We start from the raw sequence: 18,877 nt of genomic DNA, 5'->3' as shown, positions 1-18,877 counted from the left end.
ATGGTTGACATGGGTGGCTGCCAGCATGATAGGTGATATTATTATTAGAATATAATAACTTGTTGTTGTGCAACTCTTCAAAATTAAGTAATTTTTCAGTGCCACTGTAACTTTGAAGCGTTACTAAGCAAACTGTTGTAACCCAAGGACTAATTTTGTAAGCTGCCCAGCGTTGCTTTCCAGAATGAGACGGGTGGGATATAAATGATAGGAAAAAAATTAAAATATCAAGTCTGCCCTCCGCTCAATGGTTTCAGCCAACGGTTTTGGAACAGCAACCCTTTCCCCTCTCTAAATCCATTTTCCGCGATGTTTCCACTGTAATTCTTTCTGGCCGGCTCTCCTCGTGGCCTCCCGTCCAAGCGCGGAGCTCTGGCAGCTGAAGCGATGCTCGAGCCACGTGTCGGCGCTGCGGTCCGGCCAAACTATTTCCCCGGGAGGGGGGGGACAGCGATGAAGCCTTTCGCTCGAGACAAAGAGGCGAGCCGCGACGGGCCCGCAATTCTCCCCCCTCCGTCGCGTTCTTGGTTTAGTCCCTTCTCGGATTGGCGGAGGTCTACGGAGGAGGCGGCAGCTGCTTCATCCAATCGGCGCCCGGCTTTGGGGAAGAAGGGCCCGCCGAAGGCCAATGGCTCGCCAGCGCAGGGCTGCCCACGTGGGAGACGCAGCTGGTTTGAAGACGGAGGGGACGAGGGCGACGCCTCCGCCAATCAGCGCTGCGAAAGAGGGGCCCTCCGGCCTGCGTCACGCGCGGCTGAGACGCGAATCCCCCCCCCGCTCCCTCCCCCAGCGAGGAGAGGCGTCGGACGGGTCTCCGGGCCAATGACGTGAGGGCGGGCCCAGGGCGGGCGGAGGCGGGCTGTGCCGGCGAGCGGCCAATGGGTGTCGCGCTGGCAGGGGCGGCGTGGCGGGCGCCGAGGCGGCAGCCAATGGGCGCGAGGGGCGGGGCGCGGCGGGAGGCGGGGCCGGGGCCGAGGGAGCGCGAGCGGGCGAGTCGGGCTGAGGCGGCCCAGCGGGCGGGCGGGCGGGCATCGCGCAGCGGCGGAGGCCCCGCGGGGCCCACGGCAGGTAGGAGACGGCGAGCCCGCCAGCGAGCGGGCGGTGGGGGGGAGGGAGGCGCCGAGGACACGCGTCTGGGCCCCGCGTGGGGACTGGTGGGCCCGGGTCTGGGAGGGCGGCCGCCCCCCTCCCGCCAGGAGAAGCCCCGCTGCCTCTGCTGGCCCTGCTCTGGCTCAGGGGTCTCTGCCTGCTTGGAGATGGGTGGACTCCAGCTCCCAGAATCCCCCATCTAGCCTGCTTTGAGATGGGTGGACTCCAACTCCCAGAATCCTCACAACCTGCTTTGAAATGGGTGGACTCCAACTCCCAGAACCCCCCATCCAGCCTGCTTTGAGATGGGTGGACTCCAACTCCCAGAATCCCCACCCAACCTGCTTTGAGATGGGTGGACTCCAACTCCCAGAATCCCCCAACCAGCCTGCTTTGAGATGGGTGGACTCCAACTCCCAGAATCCTCACCCAACCTGCTTTGAGATAGTTGGACTCCAACTCCCAGAATCCTCACCCAACCTGCTTTGAGATGGGTGGACTCCAACTCCCAGAATCCCCCATCCAGCCTGCTTTGAGATAGTTGGACTCCCCCAGAATCCTTACCCAACATGCTTTGAGATGGATGCACCCCAGCTCCCAGAATCCCCCATCCAGCCTGCTTTGAGATGGCTGGACTCCAACTCCCAGAATCCCTAGTTAGCATCCTTTAGGGTGGGTGCAGGCCGTCTCCCAGAATTCCCCAGACAATGCATTTTCGGGTGGGTGGATTCCAACTCCCAGAATACCCTAGCCGGCTGGGTGTGGGAATTCTGGGAGCTGGGGTCCACTCCACCTTAAAGCAGGCTGGGCTGGGGAATTCTGGGAGTCCTTGGGGTTGAGAGATGCGGTTCTGGGTACTTGCCTGCCTTCCTCGCTTGACCAAATGAAGGCTCTCGGGCAGCAGTGCCCAACCTTGGCCATTTACGACTTGTGGACTTCAACTCCCAGAATTCCTCAGCCAGCCCCCTCTGGGGACCCCTGCTCTCATGGGGGGGGGAATGTAATGCATGTTGAGTAGACTCTCCTCCAACTTTTGCCTGCCGTGGTTTTGGCTGGATTGGGGGGAAGAAAAAGTGGATGCAGAAAGCAAAGCATGTATGCATGTTAGTTAATGGGCCACGGCTGTCGCTTTTGTACCCAATGAGCTGATGTAAGTCAGGCAGTCCTTGCGGAAAGCAGGACTGGCGTCAGTTGACTTTGACCTATCTTGGTTTGGCCGGCCTGTTTTGTCGCCTTTGGGGCAACTTTTCTGTCTGTGGGGCTTTCCTGAGGAGTGCTCCTGTCTGGCTTGTATACCTGAGGCTGGGCCAGTGTTGCAAAAACTGGGTCTACAAGCCGGGTGTTCGGGTGGCTTCTGAAGGATGAAGGTTCAATTATATCAGTTGGGAATGGCAGTAAGTCTTTTGGCCATCCACAGCTGGCTGGAGCTGCTGTACTTTGAGGGAAGAATGCCACTCCCTTCCAGCACTGATGCTGTTCCCTAGTTGGGTCATGAAACGTCTGCAAGGAAACCACCCAGCTCAGAGAGCACCAAGGACCCCACAGTCCTCCTCCTCCTCCTCCTCCTCCTTTCTGCAAACCTTACTAGCACTCATGATGTTACTTAGTTGGGTCATGAAATGTCTGCAAGAAAACCAAGTTCAGAGAGTACCCAGGATCCACACTACTCCTCCTCCCCCCTGCAAACCCCCACCCTTCTAGCACTGATGCTGTTACCTAGTTGGGTCATGAAACGTCTGCAAGGAAACCACCCAGCTCAGAGGGAACCAAGGACCCCACAGCCATCATCCCCCTCTTCCCCCCCCCCATTTAGGCATGTATTTGGCTGAGACACCTTTTGGTAAATAAATATAAACAAACGCCTTTCAAAAAGCAGCCCTGGTTTTAGACAGCCAGGAAATAACCAAACATTGAGCCTTGGTGGAGCAGTGGGCTAATGCCTCCTTAAGTAACCCCAGCTGCCTGCAATTAGTGCAGGTTCGCATCCCACCAGGCTCAAGGTTGACTCAGCCTTCCATCCTTCCCAGGTAGGTAAAATGAGGACCCAGATTGTTGGGGGCAATTAAGCTGACTTTGTAATGATGCCGCTTGGGGGTGTGTGTGAAAGCCCTAACAAGCAGGCATATACATAGAATGAAGGCTACTGCTAAGCTTGTAAGCCGCCCTGAGTCTTCGGAGAAGGGCGGGATATAAATGGGATTAAAATAAAATAAATAAAAAATAAAATTTGCATTCTGGCAGTGGGCTACTCAGACTTTCCATGCAGCAAGAGCCGTTCTTCACTAAAGAAAATGACAGGCCGCAGAAAACCATGAAAGCAACAATCCCGTTGTGTGAAGCCAACCGTATTATGCCTTCTCTTTCACATGGCAAACCTCGCTGCCCTCTCGATGTGGTTACCCGGTTGGGTCGTGAAACGTCTGCAAAGAACACAGCCAAGCTCAGAGAGCAGCGGGGACCCGGCGATATTAAGCGTGATTCGCTCGTGTCTCCCGCAGGAAACGCTGGGCGTCTCTCGCGTGTGTTCAGGCCTGTGACCTGCTAGAATTGACTTCGCCAGGAAAGCCCCATCAAGAGAATGGGTTGAGGTGAAGTAGCAGGTGCTAGGGAACGCGCCTGGTGCGAATTCGGATGCCTCTTTGGGAGGGACCCTCGCGTCCAATTAGGGATTGGTGCTGAAGGTCCTCTGAATGGCTGCCAAACCAGAAAAACTTGTATTTTGTCGAGCTTGCACAGGAGAGGCCCCCCCCCTCCCCCCCCGAGGAAAATTAGTGTGTCGGACAGGTTTGCAAATCGGAACAGCCTGGGAGTGCCAGCCATTCCCGGGCTTATCCAGGAAAAAAAAAAAGGTGTGGAAAAATATTGTGACTTCTGGCTTTTGAAGGGCGATGCATGGAGTTAAAGGCGTCACAGGCGGGCAGTTAGGCTGATGGATATTCATCGTTTTTCAGCCTCCTTTTGACGAGAGAGCTTGTGCAAATGATTTGGGGTGGGGGGGGTCCAGGTTCTTTCAACCCAGTTAATTCTTTGTGCTCCTGTTCCTATCGGGGGTTTGTGCAGGAGAACTTCCCAGTAGGTGTGGAAATCTCGCTCGGATTTTCAAGGTTTTTTTTTTTTTAATAGGTTAAAGCATAAAGAGAGCCGTTTGCATCCTTTCTGTCCATTCAGCAAAAGCTGCTCGCCTCTTAGTCGCTGATTAGGAACGCCGCTCTAATAATAAAAATATGTCCTGAGGTTTTTTTCGGATGGAGAAATGAATGCCTTCAGAAGCGCTAAAGGGATTCTACGGTTTGTTGAGAGACCATTCAAAGTTATGACCGTTTTTTTTTTCACACTTAGAGACCCTTGCAGCGTTCCCCCATGGATCACGTGACCAAAATCCAGCCCTTTGGCAACTGGCTCACATATACGACGGTCTCAGCGTCCTGGGGTCACGTGATCCCCTTTTGCGACCTCCCGGCACGCAAAGCCAATGGGGGGGAGCCAGATTCAGTTCACAGCTGTGGCCAGATTGGTTACGACGCGAGGCGAAACTCCCTTAAGAAACGTCTCGCTTAACGGCAGAAAGTTTGGGCTTAATTGTCGTAAGTCAAGGACGGCCTGTAGTATCACAACAGCCACCTCCCCAGGCTGATACCCGCCCTCCCCCGTTTCAGAGCTGGGCCAGCAATTCCATCCTCGGTAGCTCTCTGGCTATTTATTGGTAAAGCACCAGATCAGGCGAAGGGTTTGACACACAACTTGTGACAATCTGATACGGCTGTTAAAAGCAGAATGCTTGTTGCCCACCCCCCGGCTTGTTTACTTGTTTAATTGGGTTTCAACGGAGGAGGCCGTGTTTCGGATCATGGTCTGGGTGAGCAATCCTACAGCATCGTGGCTTGCGAGCCGGTTGTCGTGTCTCTGTGTGTGTGTGTCTGTGTGTGATTTTGCTTACATTTGCATATGCATAAAACCCAAACCGGGCGCCTCCGAGCGCAACAAAGCTTGCTTGTGGCTTGGTCGGTGTCTGGAAAACGGCTTGCGATTTTGCTGAATCAGTGGGGTCTCAATGCAGCAGTTGAAAGAGGAAAGAAAGGTGCAGTGAGTAAGGAGGAGGAGGAGGAGGAGGCTGTTAGAAGCTGTGGGGCGGTGGGGGGTTGGGGGAACCATTTCACAGGAGCTTCTAAAAAGCATCACAAGCCGCAACATGCTTTGCCCTTCCCTTCGGTGTGTTGCACCTCCCTTCTCTCCTGAACGAGCAGGAGAGATCACTGGGACTGCCAGATATATCACGGCTGTTTTAATTTTTTTTACTATCGGTCATTTGGCCTTCCTGTGCGTCTCAAGCAAGGCAGCCTCAAGACCAGTTTGAGGATTAGCTTGTTCCAAATTAACCACGGTTAAAATTAGAGCCGGGGGGGGGTTTAGAGGAAACAAGCTGGAATTATTTATGTGTGTGTGTGTGTGTATGTATATAGCAAGCCCCCCCAAAAAATTACATATGTGTATATGCACACACACACACATATATACATATATACATACACACACACACGTGTAAATTTGAGCTTTCTAAACAGTTTATGGTCATGCTAGAAAGAAGAGCAGGTGGGTAGAACCGTGCAAGCAGGATTCGAGATTTAAACTAGCCCAGGTGACTAGGTAGCCTTTAAAGAAACAAAAAACCCAAACAAACAGCTTTTAAAAAGTGTGAAAAGGGAGACTAGTGGGGTGCGACCATGTAAGAAATGCTTCCAAGACGTGCAATGAAACACGGGGAGAATTTAAGTTGATGGATCTCCCAAGAATCAAAGCGTCAGAGGAGCAAACTGTCAAATCCAGCCTGGCAGACGCCGGGCACGGGGTGGGTGGGTGGGCAAAGGCGGCTGTCCTGGCAAGACTCCCGTCCTGAACAGCCAGTCTTTATGGCAGAGGTCCCCAACCTTTGGGGCACCAGGGACCAGCGTTTCTCCGTGGGGAGAGGTTTTTCCGTGGACCGGAGAGCGCGTGGTTTCGTGTGCTGCCCGCCTCCGTCAGATGGGGCTTTGCTTCTTTGCGCGGACCAGTTGCTGGCATGCCGTGTCCCGGTCCACGGCCAGGGGGGTTAGGGACCCCTGCTTTATGGTATATATCCTGTTGGAAAAGCGAGTGGCCAGCCTGGAGCCATTCCAGAGGCTGGGAATCTGTTATCTGGAGGCTTTTGGGGTCTCACTTCAAAGGGGGGGGGGCACACTGAGTTAGAAAGATTCCAGCTGGCGCTTTTAATGCCGCAAGAAGAAAGGAGAGAATCAAGATCAGGTGAAGGGTTAATACCACTTTACAACACCTTGGTAAGGCCACACTTGGAATGCTGCATCCAGTTTTAGTCACCACGATGTAAAAAAGACGTTGAGACTCTGGAAAGAGGGCAGAGAAGAGCAACAAACAGGATAAGAGGTCTGGAGGCTAAAACATACAAGGAACGGTTGCTGGAATTGGGGATGTCCAGTTTAATGAAGAGAAGGACGAGGGGGGACAGGACAGCCGTCTTCCAGTATCTCAGGGGCTGCCCCAAAGAAGAGGGAGTCATCTTATTTTTCAAAGCAACAGAAGGCCGGACAAGAAGCAAAGGATGGAAACGAATCAAGGAGAGAAGCAACCGGGAACTAAGGAGCAACTTCCTGACGGAGAGAACAATTAACCAGTGGAACAGCCTGCCACCAGAAGCTGTGGGTGCTCCATCCCTGGAGGTTTTTAAGAAGAGACCGGACAGCCATTGGTCTGAAATGGTATAACGGTGGGTTGGACTAGATGACGTCCAAGGTCCCTCCCAACTTCATCGTCCTTATTATTGTTATTATCGGAAGTGAGAGTAATGGGGCCAAATGGCGAGCAGATGCCCCTAGGAGGGACCTTCCTGTTGCACGTGCCATGTTGCCTTCCTCAGCCGTTCCGCTTTCCTCTCCATGCAGCCTTCAACGTCCAGCTTTTGGCCCCAGGTAGAAGCTGAATCGCTGTTGATGCTAGCTTTGGGAAGCATCAAATGGTGGCGGGATTTGGCTCCTAGCTCTGAGTAGCATCGCTCACCCTTTTAAAAGGCCCGTCCCTTTTTTTTTTTGCACAATTTTAAAAATTGAATTTGCATCTGCACGGGTACCACATTTAGTGACTGCTCAAAGTGACGGCAGCAGTGAAGAAAGGGACACGGTCATTTTTCACATTTAATGGCCATCGCAGTGTCTCCTCCCCCCCCACGGTCACATGATCAAAATTGAGACCCTTGGCAAGTGTCTCATGTTGATGGACAGTCGCAGTCTCCTGGGGTCCCGTGACCCCCTTTGGCCACTTTCTATGGGGAAACCAGGCACATTTAACAGTTACTAACGGGTTACTAACTTAACAACCCACCCTGATTCACTTAACAACGGTGGCAAGAAAGGTCATACAATGGGGCAAAAGTCACTTGACAGCTGTCCCACGCAGCAGCAGAAAATTGGGGCTTAGTTTGTGACCACATGTCAGGGATCCTCAAACTCGGCCGCTTTAAGACTTGTGGACTTCAACTCCCAGAATTCCCTAGCCAGCGATGCTGGCTAGGGAATTCTGGGAGTTGAAGTCCACAAGTCTTAAAGCGGCCGAGTTTGAGGATCCCTGCCGTATGTCAAGGACTGGCTGAAAGCTGCCCAGAGTTGCCTTACAGAGGAGATGGACAGTAAAATAATATTTCATACATAAAATTAAATAAATCCCAAGGATAGCTGGCGCAGGTTTTTCCCCACAGCTTGTGATGAGCCTGGAGAGTCTGCCCCTACTACTGCTACAGCTTTGCAAATCCTCGAGTAAGTCTCTGACCACATACTTTCTCCTCCCACTCTCTCCAGTCGTTTCTCTCTTTACAAAGGGTTTGCGTTCCAGTTGTTTACACCCTTCTCTGAGCAGGCAGCTAAAGCTGACGTTGCTCAAACGTTGCACAGTTTGGAGGGCGTGTGCTTAATTCCACCTTCATCCGCCTGGGCTCCCCATACAGCTAGTCCTCAGCGAGCAGAACCGAACCCAGGATTTCCCTGTGACATTTGTTCAGTGAGTTTTGCCCCATTTTGCGACCTACCTTGCCAAAAGTTTTAAGTGAATCACTGCCGCTGATAAAGTTAGTAACACTAACTTTGCTGGTCCGAAGGTCGCAAAAGGGGGATCACACACGACCCAAGGACGCTGCGACCGTCATAAATATGAGTCATCTGCCAAGCGGCTGAATTTTGATCATGTAGCCACATGCTAAGAACAGCCATAAGTGTGAAAAATGGTCTTAAGTCACATTTTTCAGTGCCCAAAGCTACTGCTGTTTGGGTTTTTTTTTAAAATATATATATATATATTCTGCACTATGTTTGCAAAAGGCCTTGTGGCTTTGGGTAAAGGGAAATTCTGCTCATCCGTTCTAGAAAAATGTCTTTTTTTTTCAGTCCAGCAGCTATAAAATGCGATATTCCAACCTTGCAGGAAAATTCTGGTGCCGTCCTATAGAAGGCACGTTTTATTGCAGCGGAAAGTGTGAGGCATGCTGATGGCGCCGTGAATGGCAGTATGAGTGTCCAATGATGAGCAGGTTAGAGCTGGGATTGACAACTACGTGCGGAGGAGAGTTCAAATTCAGCGCAGCCAAAGCCTTGAAAAGCGTTTGGCTGGCTGCTCTCGTTTTGGGTGCCAGTGTCTCCATCTAAGACAAAGGGCCCGGATGCACGTGGGGTGCTTTATTGTTCTTTTTAAAGCCTCGGCACCTCTCACAAACATTCATAATTGTTGACATTGATTGACTTTGGGAAAAGTGCAAAGAAGATGTTGAAGGGCCTAGAGACAAAAACATGCGAAGAACGGTTGCAGGAATTGGGGATGGCTAGTCTAGAGAAACGAAGAACTGTGTGTGTGTGTGTGTGTGTGTGTGTGTCTGTGTGTGTGTGTGTGTGTGAGAGAGAGAGAGATGACAGCAGCCTTCCAATATTTGAGGGGCTGCCACAAAGAAGAGGGGCTCAATTTATTTTCCAAAGCGCCTGAAGGCAGGACAAGGAGCAACGGATAGAAACGCATCCAGGGGAGAAGCAACCTGGAATTACGGAGAAACTCGCTAACAGTGAGGACAATTCACCAGTGGAACAGCCTGCCACCAGAAATCGTGGGCGCTCCCATCACTGGAGGTTTTTAAGAAGAGACTGGACAGTCATTTGTCTGAGATGGTATAGGGTTTCCTGCTTGAGCAGGGGGCTGGACTAGATGACCTCCAAGGTCCCTTCCACCTCTATGCCGATTGAATGATTGACAGGTAACATTTGCCCAGTGGATGTGTTGGGAAACGGCCCGAGGGGAAAGCACTTCAGGGCGTGGGGCTGGCCTGCCTGTCAGCTGGCGGTAGTCACCCTCCCACGCCTGGCAAGTCTAGGCCAGCTTCCCCCGTGTGGTGCCACGTCTCTGTGGAGCTTGTTCCGTGGCTTGGCAGGTCCGCAAGGCATGTCCCCCAACTGCAGAGCACGGAGCGGGACGCCCGGATTTGGTTACCGTCAACAGCTGCGTCTCCCCTTGCCTGAACTCGGTGACTTTGGGCTCCAAGGCTGAGGAAGGTGACAGAGGCGGGCAGCTGGCTCTGTTACTCCATGCATTGTGTAACGCAGGGGTCTTCAAACTTGACCACTTTAAGACTGGTGGACTTCAACTCCCAGAATTCCTCAAGCAGCGTCAAACCTGGCCACTTGTGGACTTCAACTCCCAGAATTCCTCAGCCAGCGTCAAACCTGGCCACTTTAAGACTGGTGGACTTCAACTCCAACTTCAACTTCAATTCTGGGAGTTGAAGTCCACCAGTCTTAAAGTGGTCAAGTTTGAAGGCCCCTGACATAGCGTGTCTTTGAATTTTCCCTCTTGGTTTTTTTGTCAACCTTGGCAGCTTTAAGGTGGGTGGATTCCAACTCACGGCACACACACACACACACACACACACACACACACACACACACACACACACGGGACACTGCGACCGTCATAAATACGAGCCAGTTACCGAGCGTCTGAATTTGGATCACCTGACCCGGTGGGGGGGGGACGGACACTGCGATGGTCATTGGTGTGAGAAACAGTCCTAAGTCCCTTTCCCCCCCCCAGTGCTGTTCGAACTTCAAACGGTCGCTAAATGAACTACCTGTAATTTTGTTTACTTGGCACAGAAATGGTCGTGCTTTTAACACGGCACGGAGAGCGAAATCCCTTTCCAGAAAGTCTTTTGGGATTAGTAGCCGTCAGATGGAAGCGGGTCAGTGAAACCTTTCAACCCCATCCAAGAGGCCTTTGCCTTCCGCAAGAGTTGGGGCAGAATGGGGGGAAGGGTGGGGGTGTTCTGGAGTTGCTCCACTCGGTCCCTGCCCAAAGAGAAGTGGGGGGGGGAATTATGGAGTGCCCCGCGGCCAGTTTTCTGCAGAATAGAAGAGGCCCACAGCAGAATGAAATCTAGAGCTGGAAGGGCCCTTGGAGGTCTTCTAGTCCATCCCCCGGCTCGAACAGAAGACCTTATACCATTTAGAATAGAATAGAGTGGAATGGAATAGGGAATAGAATGGAATGGAATGGAAAAGGGAATAGAATAGAAAATAGGGAATAGAATAGTAATAGAATAGGAATAGAATAGAATAGAATAGAATAGAATAGAATAGAATAGAATAGAATAGAATAGAATAGAATAGAATAGAATAGAATAGAGATAATAGAATAGGATCGGATCGGATCTTGGAGATCTTCTAGTCCAGCCCCCTACTTGAACAGAAGACCCTATACCAGGGGTAGGCAACCTCGGCTCTTTTATGACTCATGGACTTCAACTCCCAGAATTCCTGAGCCAGCTATGCTGGCTCAGGAATTCTGGGAGTTGAAGTCCATGAGTCATAAAAGAGCCGAGGTTGCCTACCCCTGCCCTATACCATTTAGAATAGAATAGAATGGAATGAAATAGGGAATAGAATAGAAAATAGGGAATAGAATAATAGAATAGACTAGACTAATGATAAGAATAAGAATAGAATAGAACAGAACAGAAATAACAATAGGAAAGAATTAGAATAGAATGGGACCTTGGAGGTCATCTAGTCCAGCCCCCTGCTCGAGCGGGAGAGCCTATATACCACCTCGGACAAGTTCTAAGCAGGCTGAACTCTCCTTCCCCCTCTTTAAAACGAGGTGTTAAAAAGGAGATGGATTCTTTTTCAGGTTTTCGTCCCTGGGCGCCTCTGTGTTCTTCGGTTACGTGTCCTGGCAGAGGAAGCCCTCATTCCTGGGATTCCTTGTAGGCCTACATATTCATTACAGCACAAGCAAGTTGGTGAATCCGGAACGTAGCATGAAAAATTACCTCTGTGGCGGGCGGGTTAAGGGAAGCTGGGAGAGAGCGAAGTAAAATGGAAGTTCGGGCGGTTTTATGCCGGGGCCAACCAGAAGAAGCGAATCCTTCACGGCGGTGCCTTTAATCAAGGATTCGGGAAACCTGAAATTCTGCTTAGCTTTCTAAGCTCCGCTTTTTTTTTTACTCTGCACATTGCTAAGCGAATGTAAGCACTACTAAGGCCAATAGGTTTAAATCATCAGGAGACACATTGAGCCTTTACATCGGAGGCGTCCAACAGTAACAACTTTAGGACCGGTGGACTTCAGTTCCCAGAATTCCCCAGCCAGCGCCGTTTCTTCCGCGTCACACACACTCCTCTGTTTTAAACTGTATTGTGTAACTTGCCTCGAATAATATCCAGCTCCTCGCAATGATTTCTTCGGTAACCGTGCCCAAACAATTTAATATCGCGGTGTGCTGGGGTGGTTTGGGTGGGCTCCAGAAATATAGTCTCATAACTGTCATTTGGGGGCAAAACCCGCTTAACAAATTTCTCATTTAGCCACCTGAATTTTGGGCTCAGTCGTGGTCCTAAGTTGAGGACTACTCCTAAACCCTTGGAAGTTCCAATTGTTCATTTCTTGGACCGAAAGGACTGCAAGGTTAATACGTTTAAGAAGTTTACATTACCGTTATAGCATTATAATGTTATACTATGTAACATAATGGGTTTATAACCTTAGCATTAATATTAACATTACAAAAAGTGCAGAGATGAGCAACTAGGACGATTAAAGGCCCGGAGACAAAAAACATATGAAGAACAGTTGCAGGAGTTGGGAATGGCCAAAAGGAAGGACCAGGGGCGACGTGATAGCATCATTCCAATATCTCAGGGGCTGCCCCACAGAAGAGGAGGGAGTCCACCTATTCTCCAAAGCCCCTGAAGGCGGGACAAGAAGCAACGGATGGAAACTCGTCAAGGAGAGAAGCAACCTGGAACTAAGGAGAAACTTCCTGACGGTGAGAACAATTAACCAGTGGAACGGCTTGCCTCCAGAAGTTGTGGGCGCTCCATCACTGGACGTTTTTAAGAAGAGACTGGACAGTCACTTGTCTGGAACAGTATAGTGTCTCCTGCTTGCAGGGGGCTGGGCTAGAAGACCTCCAGGGTCCCTTCCAGGGGTGTGTTCCGATTGAAAAATTAGAGAATGTCATAATAAGCCGTCTTGGAGAACTATCTGTCTAGCTTTTGTTCCTCTGGTGATCTCCAGAATTTTGACTCTACCACCGCTGATCTTTGAGAGGCGATCCCATCAGAGAAGAGGGCCCTTCTGCACGGTCAGTACCTGACTATGTTCACTCTTCTTACCTCTGTTCATTTATTTCTTCTTTCTGAGTCGTATTTTGCTTCGTCCGACCGTTTTGACAGCCGCCGGGCCCGTTTGCACTTTGGTCCTCATCTTTTCCGTGGCTTGCCGGCTCGACGTCTCTTCCTTTCTCTGCCTTCTCCATTCGTACAGTCGTCTGCCTCGTTCGCCCATAAGGGTAAAGTCGCAGCCAGCCGGGCAGCTATCCAACAGACGCAGCCTCTGCCTGAGAAGAGGCGAAGCGGGCCGCTATTGATCTCTGAAACTTTAGCATTGCTAAATCCGGTGGATTTGGCCTCCTTGCACACCTGAGCGGCCTTTGGGAGTGAAGCCGCTCCGGGCCTTGGCGAGACCCAGTAAGGTTTCGTTTTGTCTTCTCTTGTTCATTTTTTTTGTCCCCCTTGGACGCAGGCCCCTTTGGTCCTTGGTTTTATTCTCCTATATTTTTTTAATCGTGTTAAAGCACCCCGAGGGGTTGGCAGCTGTGTCTTTTTAAAACCTTCATTTGTTCTCAACAGAGAAATGGATGGGGGGGCCCGGTTTCCTCAGGGCAAAAATATTAGTAGTTGTACACGCCAAGGTGGATGTAGTCAGTTCGTATTTGCTCCGACACGTTCGATTCAAAAGTGTTATTGTATGCAGTTGTATGCCAGTCAAATTTAGCATAGGGCAGGGGACTGCAACCTTGAGCACTGTAAGGCTTGTGGACTTCAGCTCCCAGAATTCCTCAGCCAGCTATGCTGGCTGAGGAATTCTGGGAGCTGAAGTCCACAAGCCTTACAGTGCTCAAGGTTGCAGTCCCCGGGCATACTGAGTACCTGACTGGAGCCCAAACTTTCTGCAGCTAAGCGAGACACTTGTTAAGTGAGTTCTGCCCCATTTTACGACCTGCCTCGCCTCGGTTGTTATGTGAACCATCGCAGTTATGAAGCGAGTCACACGGCGGTTAAGCGAATCTGGCTTTCCCCCTCGACTTTGCTTGTCAGAAGGTCGCAAAAGGGGATCAGGTGACACACACACACCCCACACACCCCCGGGACGCTGCGACCGTCCTAAATACGAGTCGGTTGCCGAGTGTCTGAACTTTGACACCTTGCCACGGTCGTAAGTGTGTGAAAAACGGTCCCGAGTGCATTTATTTTTCAGTGCCGTCGTACGTCCGCACATTCGGTAAGTGACCCCGTTGTAAGCCGAGAGCTGTGTGTAACTTGCGAGGCTGGAGCGTGTCGGCAGCCAGCTCTCCCGAGTTCCTGGGACAGGGCTGGAAGGTGCCCCCCCGCTTGTTGTTGGAAACTCCGGGGTCTTTAAACAGGGAATGGGGAGGGTGGGGGGAGGCACCTGGGATTGAGTTCCAGCTTCTGCCCCTATAAATAGCCTGGTGGATCCCTTCCAAAAGGGACCTCGCATTGCTTCTTCCAAAGGGCAGCGCTTTCCCTTCCATGGCCTCTGCTGGCTGCTTCCCCCCAACCCTGGTCCGGGCGGTGCGAGAGTTATGGGCTGTGAGGAACCCCACCAGGCCTGCTTTGCTCCTTGCACGAGGGAGGCAGGCTGGGGGGAGGCTGGGTGCATGAGGACAGACGGGAGGGTCCCGGCTTGGGGGGAGAGGGGGAAGGATGTTGCAAACCCAGAAGAGATGACCATCGGTATAGCTGTGCTGAAATAGTATGGCCGTCTTGCCCAATTCTGAGCGGAGTTGTAATTTGGGACATCTTGGTGAGAAGAGCCCAGGGGTTAAAAGGACCGCAGCTGCCCAACCCTGGATGGGTGGGTGGGTAGGTAGATGATAGATAGATAGATAGATAGATAGATAGATAGATAGATAGATAGATAGATAGATAGATAGATGTAGGTAGGTAGGTAGGTAGGTAGATGATAGATAGATAGATAGATAGATAGATAGATAGATAGATAGATAGATAGATAGATAGATAGATGATAGATAGATATGGGTAGGTAGGTAGGTAGGTAGGTAGATGATGGATGGATAGATAGATAGATAGATAGATAGATAGATAGATAGATAGATAGATAGATAGATAGAAAGAAATGGGTAGGCAGGTAGATGATAGAAGATGGGTAGATAGATGATTGATAGAGATGATAGGTAGGTAGATTCTTAGATATAGATAGGTAGGTAGATGATTGGTAGAGAATAGATAGATAGATCTCATCTGGTTTGATGAAAAGAAGGACTGGCAGGGTTCCAATATCTCAGGGGCTGCCACAAAAAAGAGGAGGGGGTCAGCCTATCCTCCAAAGCACTGGAAGGCAGGACAAGAAGCAACGGATGGGAATGGATCAAGGAGAGAAACAATCTGGAACTAAGGAGGAATTTCCTGGCAGTCAGGACAGTTAATTGCCTCCAGAAGCGGTGAATGCTCCAACACTGGAAGTTTTTAAGAAGAGACTGGACAGCCATTTGTCTGAAATGGTGTAGGGTTTCCTGCCTGAGCAGCGGGTTGGACTAGATGACCTCCAAGGTCCCTTCCAACTTTGTTGTTGTTGTTGTTAACGAGAATGTCCTTTAAGGTGCCCTGCTCCGAAGCCGATGCTAAATCCACTTGGGGACAGGGTGGGGAGAAGCGCGTATGGCCTTGAGGGAAACAGATCAAATGAGCAGCTTCAATCAAGCCGAGGCCAACCAGGAACCAGCCTTGGGCTGAAAGCCTAATGACAAAAGTTTGCATATAGTAGCTGGGCCGAAGGTTCGAATCCGGGGCTCGGATTTCAGCCTGACTGCACCTGCAAGGGGCAGCTAACGTGCATCCAAACCTCAGCGTAACCTCGAAAGCCGTACTTGTTCGAACCTTCCGCTGCAAAGCCGCACCTGCAAAGCCCTCAAGCTCGGTTTTAAAGTTTCAAAGGCAGGCTTGACAACATCACGGCGGCCGCAAAAGGCCTCAACGAACAGCTGGCCGTTTTAAAACTTCTCATCTGGCAGGGAAGCACACAAGGAAGACAAATTTAGGGGGATTTTCTTCTGAGCAGGCTGGGATGGAAAAGGCCCGCTTTTTTTCCCAACCTCCTTCACACACAAAAAAACAAAAAACAGAAAACCACACCGCGTTTGGGTGTCTGATGCAATAAAACCAGAAATATATTGAGCCAGACAGAACATCTGCCGGTCAGGTGGGGAACAGCTGGGAAGATTTTTTTCCCCAGACCTTGAACTGGCTCTGGCTTGGCTTTCCCTGACGCATGGCGGAGGATCTTTACGGCAGCGAAAGGAAAGAGTCACTAAAATGAGACAGCTGCCTCATCCCGAACGGAAGGAGCCGTCTCTTCTTGATGTCGGTGCGTCTTTCCCAGATCCTTCCCACGCTTTTCCGTGGTGTCTCGGGGCCGTCAGGCTGATGCGTTCCGGCTTGATCTATCGATGGGAGGAAGCCGCCAGCTGCTGGCGTTGCGACGCTGAGCATTGTGCCTTTCAGGAAGAGAATCCGGTTAGCCTTCCTTGGCAAGAAGCGGGAGGAGTCAGCATCTTTTCCCAACTTCTTCAGTTCAATCCTAACCCAGAATGGAGGAAGCTTCTCGGGTGAGTAAGCGAAACCTTTTCAAGGAAAACAGTGAAGAAAATCCGGCTGCTTTTTGGAAAAGGCACCTACCTCCGGGACCGAAGCGTGACGCTGGGTGATGGAGAAGCTCCTCGTCCCGCGTCACTTATCCGCACACAAGGATATCGCTGTACCGGGAGATGCCAGAGCCGAAGGAAAAAGAACTGGGGAAAAAATTACAAAATATTGCGACCTGGCCATCGAAACTGTGCGATTACGGATGAAACGTGTAACAGTGATCCCCATTGTCATCGGGGCGCTGGGAACCATGTCCAAAGACTTTGCAAAATACATCGAGAAATTGCAGCTTCCCGCAATAACTCCAGCAGTGCTGCAAAAAACTGCGCTACCTGGTTGATACCTAGGATGCTGGCAGCAACCCGTGTCAACCATTAGTGCCAGTCAGTTTGAGGGTTCACTTCACTGAGTTTCATGTTTAATGAATAAAAGGTCTATAATAATAATAACGATGATGATAATGATAATAGCTGGAAGGGACCTTGGAGGTCATCTAGTCCATCCCCCTGCTCAGGCAGGAAACCCTATACCATTTCAGACAAAGGGCTGGCCAGTCTCTTCTTAAAAACCTCCCGTGTTGGAGCATTCACAGCTTCTGGAGGCAGGTGGTTCCACGGATTAACTGTTCTCACTGTCAGGAAATTCCTCCTTAGTTCTAGGTTGTTTTTCTCCTTGATTAGTTTCCATCCGTTGCTTCTTCTCCTGCCTTCAGGCGCTTTGGAGAAGAGCTTGACTCCCTCTCCTTTGGGGCAGCCCCTGAGATACTGGAAGACTGCTGTCCTGTCCCCCTTTCGTCCTTCTCTTCATTAAACTGGAGCTCCCCGATTCCAGCAATTTCAGCTGTGCTGAAAGAAGCTTCTTGGGTGAGGAGCGAAACGCCTTCAGAGAAAAACCAGAGCGCCCACTTGTCTCCTGAAAAAAGCCTCTCTAGGATGATTATGACGGGGATGACCGAGAATCTCCATCGACGTCCATTTCTGCTCCGTTTCTTTCTTCCTCCCAAGGGACGAGAGAAGGCAGGGGGACCTCTCTGCGCCAGCTGGCTTCCCTGCTGTCCGCCTTTCCACCATCCTGGAAAAGCGGTCCCTTTGCCCATGGTTGGCTGCTGTCTGGACACATGCCCCCCACACAAAGACACAGACGCACACACAAACACAAACACACACACGAGAGACAAACCCCGTTGATCCTTGCCAGCTGCCAGCCTCCTGGTGCTCACCAGATGTCCTTCAATGTGAGAGCAGAGCTGGCTGCAGCTGGGCCACACTGGGCCCTCCAAGGTGGTTTACTTAAAGCCAGGGGTCTTCCAGCTTGGCCCTTGGATGACTTGTGGACTTCAACTCCCAGAATTCCTCAGCCAGGCCAGGAGTTGAAATCCAGAAGTCATCCAAAGGCCAAGTTGGAAGACCCCTATATAGTAGACTTTAAGAGGAGTGGACTTCAACTCCCAGAATTCCTCAGCCAGCATGCCTGGCTGAGGAATTCTGGGAGTTGAAGTCCAGAAGTCATCCAAGGCCAAGTTGGAAGACCCCTATATAGTAGACTTTAAGAGGAGTGGACTTCCTCAGCCAGCGTGCCTGGCTGAGGAATTCCGGGAGTTGAAGTCCACAAGTCATCCAAGGGCCAAGTTGGAAGACCTCTGACTTAAGGCCACCATGTTTTTGCCATCAGCTGCTTTGGGGGATTGACTGCCTCCAAAGCAGCAGTCCAATATTTGAGGGGCTGCCCCAAAGAAGAGGAGGGGGACCCACCAATTGCCCAAAACAGGTGAAGGCCGGACAAGAAGCGACGGATGGAAACCAATCAAGGAGAGAAGCAGCCTGGAATCAAGGAGGAATTGAGAAGAATCGATCAGTGGAACAGAAGCTGTGGCTGCTCCATCACTGGAGGCTTTTAAGAAGAGATTCGTGTCAAATGGTATAGGATCTCCTGCCAGAGCAGGGGGTCAGACTACAAGACCTCCAAGGCCCCTGCCAACTATGTCGTTCTGTTATTCTGCCATATCTAAAGATAGAAGAGGCAGATGAGCAGGGTGGAGAAAAGCCAGAAGAGGCCAAAGCAGAGCTTGTGGCTGCTCCATCACAGGAGGCTTTTAAGAAGAGACTGGACAGCCATTTGTCTGGAATGCTAGAGGGTCTCCTGCTTGAGCAGGGGGTCAGGCTAGAAGACCTCCAAGCTCCCTTCCAGCTCTGTTATTCTCTTATTCTGCTGGCCTCTTCCTCTCAACAAGGCTTGTTCAGCTCTGCTGCAAGGCTTCCAAAGGGGCTGGTCTCCCCCTCCCCACTGGAGCCCTCTGCTCCTCCTCCTCCCTTCTAGCCCTGATAATATTACCTAGTTGGGTCATGAAATGTCTGCAAGGAAACCACCAAACTCAGAGAGCACCAAGGACCCCACAGTCCTCCTCTCTGTAAACCCCACTCCCTCCTTAGCACTGATGATGTTCCCTAGTTGGGCCATGAAACGTCTGCACGAAAACCACCCAGCTCAGAGAGCCCCAAGGACCCCACAGTCCTCCTCCTCCTCCT

At 51.0% G+C, this 18,877-nt stretch overlaps 1 protein-coding gene and 1 long non-coding RNA gene across 2 annotated transcripts in view; one reads left to right on the top strand and one right to left on the bottom strand.

Annotated features, from left to right (window-relative positions):
• The first annotated feature begins 980 nt into the window (after positions 1–980).
• Positions 981–18,877, top strand: part of PAIP2B (poly(A) binding protein interacting protein 2B) — a 30,073-nt gene continuing 12,176 nt past the window's right edge. The window contains exon 1 of the mRNA XM_083367215.1: positions 981–1,068. The gene's annotated coding sequence lies outside the window, so the exon portion shown is untranslated. The remainder of the gene's footprint in view (positions 1,069–18,877) is intronic.
• Positions 16,163–18,877, bottom strand: part of LOC310643614 — a 4,896-nt gene continuing 2,181 nt past the window's right edge. Inside the window, exons 2-3 of the long non-coding RNA XR_014493103.1 lie at positions 16,386–16,498; positions 16,163–16,204 (exon numbers count right to left, since the gene is read on the bottom strand). This is a non-coding gene — a long non-coding RNA (uncharacterized lncRNA). The remainder of the gene's footprint in view (positions 16,205–16,385; positions 16,499–18,877) is intronic.

The sequence above is a fragment of the Vipera ursinii genome (genome assembly GCF_947247035.1).
Source record: "Vipera ursinii genome assembly, chromosome: 7".
Taxonomy (NCBI): domain Eukaryota; kingdom Metazoa; phylum Chordata; class Lepidosauria; order Squamata; family Viperidae; genus Vipera; species Vipera ursinii.
The sequence above is the reverse complement of the archived record's forward strand: the minus strand, read 5'-3'. Positions and strand labels throughout refer to the sequence as shown.